Source organism: Erithacus rubecula (assembly GCF_903797595.1).
Source record: "Erithacus rubecula genome assembly, chromosome: 3".
Classification (NCBI taxonomy): domain Eukaryota; kingdom Metazoa; phylum Chordata; class Aves; order Passeriformes; family Muscicapidae; genus Erithacus; species Erithacus rubecula.
This window is the reverse complement of record NC_136689.1, coordinates 124,714,755-124,725,422: the sequence shown is the minus strand read 5'-3', so window position 1 is coordinate 124,725,422 and position 10,668 is coordinate 124,714,755.

The following is a 10,668-nucleotide window of genomic DNA, read 5'->3' as shown; positions in this document are numbered from 1 at the left end:
TGGCTACCTCATTAATCATAGGATTCTCACTGAGACCTCAGAGCCTGTACTAAGTTCAGTGGACCAGTTCTTAACAATAATCAAAACAACAGGCAATTTTCAACAAGGAAAAACTCTCACTTCAACTGAAAAACATTGGGTTTTGTTATCCTCCAGGAGTTGACAAGGTCATTTAATAATCCCTGAAAGAGTGGAAAAACATCATTTTTGCATAGTTAATTTTTATTTGTAAAGTGGTCAATTAAAAATTTTAGTCATAAAAACTGCAATCTCATGCTTTAAACAAATAGTGCAGCCTAAGAGGTAAAACATGGGAGGAAGAACATGTAACAGCCTGTGTACAAATGGTTCAGATGTCTACCACATGTCCTCAGGGACAGTGATGTTTCTGCCCTGAAAACACCTGTATCCCACTGTGGTGGCTCTCACTTTGCTAAATACACCACTAATTACTAATAATGCTTACCAATCTGTAAAATATTACCAGGATATTGCAGTGGCTTCCCTACCATCACCACCAAAATGTCCTGCTGTCCTGAGCTGTTTAATGGAAGACCACACCAAAGGCTTTGTATCAGATGGGGTGTTAGAATTTGTGTCTCAAGGTCTAGGGAAATTTTTATGACTGTTCTTATAAAGGTCTTGACTGTAGGTGTCTGTTGTCCATCCACATGGAGTATGTTAGGAAACACACTGAGATATTTCAGTGCAAACCTTGAAGAAATGTGTAGGCAAAGGGTGAAGAAATAATGAAACAATTTCTGAGAAATTAAAACTGCAGCAAAAATTACTAGTATTATTCAATTCAGTAGGACTTTTTCCCATTCTGCACTATCAGGTTTAGCAGCTGATGACCTGTTTGTCAGCCTTTGATGGGCAAGCAGAATGGTGGAAACTTCCACTGCCTCTGAAAGAAAGCACTTTACCTGATGAAGTGTCTTCTGGAAATGTCGGAGCCAATTAACTACTCTTAACACACAGTCTGACAGTATCAAACAACAATAAGCACTGAAACAGTTAATTTCAGAAGCTGATTTTAATAGGTCCTGGTTTCTTTATTGAAAGTGTAATCCATTTTTTGTATATGTACTTGATACATTATTCACCTGACAATCAATACAGTTAATGTGCTGCCTTATTTGCTGAGTTAATCTGACCAAAACAGGTATATGGTTGCAAGCCAAAAAGGGTATGTACAGTATTGACATATTTATCTAACAGTTTGTTGGAGCTTCAATAAAATTGGTTTTACCAATTTAGTGTCAGTTCTTTAAAGCATTAGCAAGAATCATGCATTTTGATTCCTACTTTGCTCAGTAATGAAGTTAACAAAGACCCTTAAATTAAGTCTATTTTTCTAATACATTTGAAATAGAAAAATATGACTTTGATCTTATCAGGTAGATGTGTTCAGAGGAGGAAATGTTAGCAGCATTTTGAATAGATTGGAAGGCAGCAACACAAAGCCATACACAAGAGGTAATTGTTTATACAGCACCCTAGAAAGGGATATAGCAATTCACAGATAGGTTTTCAAGGTCAGTGAAAAACAGTAAGAAACAGTAAAAATCCCTGGATCACTAAGTTTACCTCCTGGCTATACAAGCACCACACCAGGCCCTTTCCCTAATAACTGTCTTGAAAAGGGTCAGATTTCTTTCTATAAATGCTTTCATTGAAAGTTACTCCAATCCTTCTGCTCTCAAATGGTTAGAAATCTTCTTATTAATAAAATAACAGGTATCCATGGTCAGTTTTACCATTGTATTACTCTTCCATTAAAGTATTACCATACTCCTCTTGCTATTGGACTAGCTTTATCATCTGGCTTAAATGTTTTTCTACCAGGCATTCCCATATATATATATATATATATATATATGTATATATATATATATATATATATATATCTCCCACTGAACTTCAAGTCTTCTACTTCAATGCCATACAAAATACATCTTATTTACATGAGTATCCAAAGCTCTCCCTTGCCTGTTCCACATTCACCTAATTCTTCTGGAATGTGGCTGATGAATCTTGCAGAAGAGTGTCAGCAGAAAAGAGCCCAATATTGGTGTGCAGAGGGCTATGAAAAAACACATAATGGTGGATTTGTAATCAGTATCGAAAAGAGGATTCTGATCAAAGACCAAGAGCTGCTGTTCTGAACTAGCCAGATGAATGTAGGTGTGGCTATAGGAAAATTGTATGGGGACAACAATTAGAGAAAGTAAATTCATGAGGTAAGCTATTGTATGACAAGTTCTCAAAATCTTCTAGTTCTGTGTAGATTTTTAACTTATCAGAAAAAAATCCTATTAAAAAGACCTGATATAATTTAAAAGGGACAATGTGTGAGAGTTGGGACTAGTGAGGGCAGAAGTAATGCTGTAACAGCCAGCATCAGAAGTTTGAAAGCTGCTTTAATACAGGACTTTTCTATAATATCCAAGTGCAGGGACAGAATAGAGGGAAGAATCCCATGGAGGTGACTGGTGGCAGGAAAAGAACTAGTAGAGAACATAGCACAATAGTGAAATAGATCAGAATAAAGACACAGGAAAATGAATGGCTCTACAAGGTTTGGAGAGATTAAGTAATTTTAATTTTGACTAAAATCCTTAAAAAATTTTTCAAGCCATAATCTGTTAGTGACTATGTATGTGGCCTTGGCTGATGGTCCAGTGCAGGAGTTATCTGATATATGGCTTTAGCATGAAATGTGACATTTTTAGTACATGTTATCTGCAGTGATTCATCACAACATAATATGTAAGATTACCCATTGGAATCTGGTCATTTTGCTTCAAGTGATTTTATTTATAGTTTGTGCAGATGCAGATGAAGCAGTGAATCTAAGCTGGCATTGGAAAACTTCAAAAATGGAAGCATCTTCCTTCTGGATTGTGCTCTGAGATAGACAGGGTACTGTCAGATGAACATCTCATGTTGAACAGCTATTTTAAACTTTAAAGGGACATAACTTCAGGACACAGATCTGGCTGTTTACTCTGTGTTTTGAGAGGGAGGGAGTATAGAAAATGTTGGTGTTTCAAGGGGGGGGTGGTATTGCTTGTATTTAATTTGTTTTGCTCTTTCTCACTGCTGTTTGGGAAGGAATGGCTTTGAACTCTTAATTGTATATTTTGTTTTTATCAGAGCACAGACCCATCCTGTCCTTTCTCACTCCCCCTCCTTTTCTCCTGCAGTTTTCACTTTACTGCTTTCTTCCTTCCCTTTTGCCTTTCATCTCCCACCCTGACAATAAACAGTCTGGAGCTGAATCCAGAGAGCAGAAACAGCTCTGATTCCCTCCCCATCCAATATAGATCCCAGTAAAACTTTAAAATGGCATCCAGATCTTTGCTGTGTGGAATAGGGTCTGTCTCTAGCACAAAAGAAAGCAGAAACCACAATTAGTCAAGGAGGGGGATTTTCCTCAATCAATCTTCCTCACTAAAGAAAGTGCTTGCTCCCACATTAGCAGGAATGTTTTTGTATGAGGAAATGAGCACTAGGAATGGAAGCAGCAGCAGCTTGGGAAGAGGTGGAGATTGTGCAGAAAGGATGATGAAGATGCTAAGGATTAAGAGCCTGGATGCCTCTTGATGCACCAGGTATTTATGTCAGTAATTCTCATTAGATTTAATGTGAATAACAGTCACAATTCCCCCGAGGACTGAGAGAAGAACAGATTCCTTAATGCTTCCATGAGGAATACTTTGAAACCTTCATAAAACATTCATATTTGATGGAAAGGAAAACCTACTTTAATAAAACATGCTTACCACTATTATACAATCAGCAGTTGGTATTTTATTTACTTGAGTATAATGTATAACATACTTGCATTGTTATTATATATTATCAGGCTAAGATTGCTTTACTTCATATTATTGGTTTGTTTATCAAACATTAACAGTTCATTTTACTATAACCTAAAAATGGAGCATTTTAACTAAGAAAGGCAGAATGAACCCAAGTTTACAGAACAGCTTCTCTCTCTGTTTTCTGAATGTGGCTCAAAGGCAGACACAGAACTGATGAGTTTGAGGCAATTGGTGTTTAAAGTTTATTGAGAGCCTTAAAGAAAGTCAGAGTTAGTTTGGGGTCCATTGTTCTGGGCACTGAATAAATGCAGGAGATTTTCAGAGGGTTGGTTTGTTGGCTACAAAGGTGTGTCACAAAACACTTGATGTGCCCTAAGGTGCTTCACTTGGCTGCTTCCAAAGACAAAAAATCCTACAGGCTCTGAGCCTCATATGATGGTCCTGGGGAGCAGGGTCTTAATACATCACAGCATGCAATATAGCATTGTATGCACAAATTCAGGCATCTTAATCCCATCCTGAAAACATTTGATGCTTCCAGAATATATCCCGGGACATTTTGCTTGTGACTGCACACCCTCAATGTCCTTTGGCTACAGAGTAACACACAACATTCATAAAACAATGCACACAGCTACTTAAAATACTCCAGGTTGCACATACATTGGTACCAAAATAGATACAAATAATTCCAAGGAGGGCAAGAAAAGCAAGCTCTGCTCCATAAAAACCTTTCTCTGTCCCAATGCAATCACCTTTCCACAGTATTCCAAGTCAAACTCATGAGTGCCTTTTGTTGATTAAATTTACCTATCATGGGTTATTTTTAACTCACATGTTTAAATTTTAGAAATTGAGGATAAAATGTGTTCAAGTTCCTGTGCAGCTGGGTAAGCACAGGTGTGTGATCCCAGTGTTTTATATACCTTCTAATGGTTGCTAGCATTGCAACCATTGTGACAATAAGAGTAGTACACATTTAAAGCTCTCATATCATGAGTAAAATCTGCAACACTTCTTGAGGAAATGTTAAAATGTTCAACATCCATGTTCTCAACAAGTAAATAACACATTATAGGGCTACATTATGACCAGATTATATCTATTAGTTACTGCTGTGCACCATGTAAATCTCCAGATTCCCCTGGGAAATGAGAAAAATCATTTCAGACTTCAATAACTAACAATCAGTTATTGCTCTGGGCAATAATAAAGCTGAATGCAATTACCTAAAGTGAAGTTAGCAGTGTAACAAATGAAATACAGATTTCTTTCTCTCCTAAAATAAATGTAGCATCTCCTCATCACACAGTACTGCATGGTATAATAGGGTCTTCTAAACAGTGTTTTGTCTGAACAGCCTACTTGAGATTTGAAATATATGCGATTAAAACTTATATAAAAAGTTACTTTTTATGACATCACTTGCATGATCAGTGCTAGAAAAAGACTAACGGCTATGAATCTGAAAAAGTAAAGCACTCATTCTAGAAAAACAAATTTCAAAAAAAGATTATCTGCTCCCAGTAGTACTCCTCTTTCAACAGTAAAGACAATTTACCCCAAAAGGGAAATAGAAAATTTCTGTTCATAAAATGCATTTGATCAGATTTTTCTCAAAATACATTAGAGCTGTAAATGCAGCATTTCAGCCTTCATACTTTTCCTACTTTCTGTTACATTAATTTATTATTTATTCTGTTAACATGAAAATGTTCAGTCTGTTTAGAAGGAAATCCTGTTCTTATTTTAAGCTGATTTTTAAAAGAGTGTTTGAAAACTGAAGTCCCTAGAAGCTAGAACTTTTCTTAACTTAGCCCTCAATTGTATAATATAAAGCATACACATAAATGGTTGAAGGATGAGAATTTTTGCATATAATTCAGGAATTAATAATATTTCAATAAGAATGAAGATATAAGATACTGGATGAAAGAATAATATGCACAAAAATATTCATAACTAAGAATAATAATGTTTTTAGCTATACTACCTTTTACCTTATTATGCAGATTAAGTATTAATTCTCCATGCTGATTATTGTTAATTAATTATTTGCATCTACTTTCTCTTTGTCGCTACAGAATTCAATTATCCTGGAAAAGATTTTGCAGTAGAAAGTTAATCCTAATTCCTGATCTTTTGAGAAACCAGTTTTTATTTATAAATAAAGATTGGGCCTGAACCACGAATTTTCCAGTTATTTTGAGTTACTCAAGACTTTTTTTGCATCTGATGTTTAAGAAACAGCTTCTCATTATGTAATGGGGTTTTTTCATCTTTTATCCTATACTGGGGTTGACATCCTTTAACAGCTCCTTGGAAGCTAAGGACCCTCTTTGAAACTGTGTTCACTTTTTAGTTGTTGCACACTAGGTCATAGTGTCACTTGAGCTCATTTTAAGACATTTTCAGGCAAAGAATATCTTTCTTGTTATATATTTATATAATGCATAGTTCAACATATCATTAGTACCATCAGTATTAGCAACAATATATTTAGAAAATGTGTTGAAGCAATTCCAGTCAAATCTGGTTGCCCTTCATTTCGTACATGTTTTATTTGAATAAAGATATAGAAAAGATGGCTCACTTCAGCTGTACTAATCTCGAATATCCTTTCAAAGTAATTTTAGCTTAGATTTAGAACATTCTGATACAAATCTCTTTTTTTTTTTTTTTTAAACCTAAATCCATGGAGCCATTACAGCAAGGCAGCACCAAGAAGAGTCTCAATATACAGCAGATAGGATAAAAAATTTCAGTACAAAGCTGCATCACTTTGGTTCAGTATTTTTTCTGGAACAGTGCTTGGCAATTATTTCCAAGGTTTGAGAAGTTCCAGCTTCTTACTGCTCTAATCTTATTCTACCACTGCAAAACAAGAAGAACAGGGATGCACTCCATGAATGCTGTCTACCACTATGCTGTTAAGACTCAGTGTCTGAACTCTGAGTTTGATACATTTAGACACAGGAGAGGATGAAACCCACAAAGCTGTATCTCAGTAAAGGGGAATTCAGGGCCTAACTACTTTACCTTTGGACTCATGGCCAGCCAGGAATGAGGGTTATGTCTGTACTACTTTAGTGGTTTGAAGTGCTGACAGAAAAAGCATCCACATTATTCTTGAATTCAAGCTGTGTAAAAAACCCATCTGTTTTCCCTCACAGGTGATGCCAGGATCTTTCTAGGAAGGATCCTTCTGTCTTGTGTCAATCATTACCAAAGGGAAAAGGTGTTGGGATGGGCAGCCTTGCCAGGAACAGGATGCCAGACACACAGTGAGTGATCTGGTGCCTGCGTGGCTGCAGAGCACTTGCCACCAGTTCTGCTGTCATCCCTCCCAACAGTGGAAAAGGACCAGCAGCAGTCATGGCCAAGGGGACAGTCCTCACCTTGCTCTCACACTCCAGTGGCCTGCAGTCACAGCTTGAGCCATAAGCAGGCAAAGGCTGTCAAGCTGAAGACCTGCTCTCTAGCTGTGAATTTGTTATTAGTGAATTTTGGCAGTCCGCTCGTGTTTTTGGGAAGAAATGGTGAAGGGTGGCTTTCCTAGTAATAAATCAAAAAAGCCCACATTAAAGGTATTAAGAAACAGACAGTGAACCCAAATAATAGCTATTGTTGAAGATACACTTTAATAAGGTTTTTCTGGGTATGAGAGAGAGCCACAGATGTTTAAGGTTTTTGTTAAAGTTCCAGTTAGGAATATAAACTCATTTTTGATAAAATAATGAGAACAAAAAGGTTGGCCAATAGCAAGTAACATTGAGGATGCAATTAAAAGAGTGGTAAGAATCCACTGCTGGTCTGGAATCATTAAATAATTTTTAAGTGAAGCCAAACAAAGAATTACAAGTGATGCTTAGAAAGGTGGAAAGCTTTATTCTGAAAACGAATGTTTTGAAACTATTATGGTCACTGCTTCCAAATGATTCAATGCAGTTTGCCAAAGAAAAGCTTTGACAAGCACATGCTTACTTGTTGGATAATAAAGTAACTTCCAGGGTTAATGACATGCTTTAATTCTGAATTTGTCACTGATGAGATCATTTTTTGAATAAATCATCCACTCTTATCATCTGTATTTTGGAAAGCATTTTGATAAATTAAGCAGACTGCAGCAGACAGCTGTAAAAATTATGTGAGAGCTGAAGAAAATGCCTAGTGGTAAGAAATCTTAGTAAAACTTCCCAAATCTCAGTTCATTAAAAGTAGGGATAGTCTGTGGTCTATTACAGTACGTAAGCACCTTCCCAGTGAAAAGATGCTGAAAACATCTCTGATACATAAAGAAAGAAGAGACAATGGCTGAAAGAGGGAATAAAACAGATTTGGATGAGATATTAGGACCAGCTTTTTTTGGCTATTATTTACTCTTTTTTTCTTTTTATCTTAATTACAAATGAGATTAACCATAGGAAGAAATCACAGCAGAAAAGCTTCTAATTCTCCATCTCTGGATTTCCACAGCTCCTTTGGAAACTGTACAACACATTTTGTTCAGACTTGACCCATGCCCAGAAAATGCAGCATAGCAGTGAATCGACAAGTTTTCATAACACAGCACATACAGATCTGATCAAATGATCTAACATTCACTTGTGATGTAAACCATGAATCTGGGGAATGTAGACACCATTATACAGCTGTCTGTGACAAACTAAACTTTCTCTGAAATACATGTCAGGAGGAGTGAGATAAAACTCTGTAGGATCCATACTTTGGTCTGTATCATGAAATCATTTAATTGAATCATTTTGTCAACTCTCCATAAAATTTACTTATTACATAAAAGTTTAACACTGTTCACATTAAACAAACTTTAAGTGAGAAGAAATATTTCCAAACAGCCTTAACTGTATCAGTCTAGTAATTTGGGACTATCATGCAATTTGACAAGTATGGATCTCAAAATATATTACAAATAATTTTAGAAATTGTAAATAGGTTTTTGTTTACTAGATGATGACATTAATATTTGGAGGCAATACATTTCTTAGGTTAATTTTGTCATTGCAAGACCCACATTCATTCTTGGAATCTGAGCTTTTTATTCGATACTGTAATAGATAACTCTTATGTTGATACTTAGCAGGTTAGCTTTTCTAAGTAAAATGAACCAAACTATTGTCACAATAATTTTCAACATATGCTATTTCCCCAATATGAAATACATAATTGTAATTACCTAATTAAATCAGTAAATAAGAAAATCTTATTCTGCAACAGAGATGACAGTTGTTCAGGTATAACAACTATGTGTTATGGTAATTCTGTGTATTACATAGAATAATATCTGCAAGCAGAAATTGCAACAGAAAAAGATTTTATTATAATGCTATCAATCTTCAGCTAGAATCAGGATATACACATATAGATATGTGGGTTGTATATATAAATACATATAGTGTCCAAATTTGCTTCATAAGAATGGAAAGTCTCTATCATATAGGAGACCTGTTAATATTGTAGAATATAAATAAGGAGTTTTTCCTATTTTAGTTTTCAAGGTTCCCAAACAAATCAGGGCTTACTTCTGTCTTGTAATAGGGTCTGTTCCAAAGACCTCTGACTTCCTTTTGACTCAACAGGCTTTGGATCTGGCCCTAAAGTAGTAAAACCTTTGTGGAATGTTTATAGATAACCACTTAGTCCGTGCCAGCTTAAGGAAAGCAAAAGGAAATAAATTAAATGCATCTTCCAGTGACATAAGTCTCATGAAGAATTAACTAGGATAAGCACTTACTATAGTTGGTGCACTGTTGATCTGAACAATGCAGACAAAAAATAATAATTAAAACATAGCCTCATGCTGAGATGAAACTTTCAAGAGTGTCTACTGTGTTAAGCTTATGATTTTTTCTGGTTTTGTATTTGCAAGCATAATTATGTCCCAGAGGCAACAGGAGCTAGAGCTTGTCAGTCCCCATTTCCCCCTCCAATAGGAGATTAATTTCTTTACACAGAAATCCAAAAGTTGATGCTGGAGCAATAATAATAATGTAAACAAATATTTTATTCTTTTAATCTAGAATGCATAATTTAATGGCATAGCTGTATAAATAATAAAAATATCACATCTACTTTAGACAATTAAGGGTAAACTGGAGACAACATTTAATGTAGTATTGATTGACCACACCAAGAAAACACTGTCAGACATCTGTATGGATGATGGCATTTAGGAAAATGCTACCAAGTCTATCAATACAGATTAAGTAGGGGTGGGATGGAGCAGACTTGATGGCTCTGAATCCTGGTAATGGAATATGAAGCCTTTCACCTCCAGCACACTGACTTGAGGCAGCCTAGGTCAGTCTGTCACTGAAAGTCATTACCATCAGATGGTTGAGTGAAAAGGGTTTGTCCTAATGGCAGGCTGGCTGTGTCACAAAATGCACCATCTATCATGACTGACATCATGCTGAGATTTTCAGCTGGAAGGCTGGAAGAAGAGAGGATGGGCTCCACAACCCTCCTATCCCTGCAGGAAGCATGGGTAAGGACACTTGTCTGGGACTACGCTGCAGGGATTTTAGGAATGCCTGATTTTAGGGATAGTGGTGTCAAACACTAACTTAATAGACAGCAAGAGGAAGGTATCTGTGCTGAAGAAATTGGAACTGAAATGTAAGACCAGACATGAACTAACAGGAAAAAATATTAAGTATGGGAGAAGCATGAAAGGAGTAGGCACAGCACACCAGCAGCATGAAGTTACAGTAGCTCTCTTTTGGATGGATTTGAGAGAAACAGTCACAGGTGGGGAAAACAAAATAGGGCTTGTTAAAAAAACAAAAACAAAAACACAAAACAAAAAGTAACCAAACAA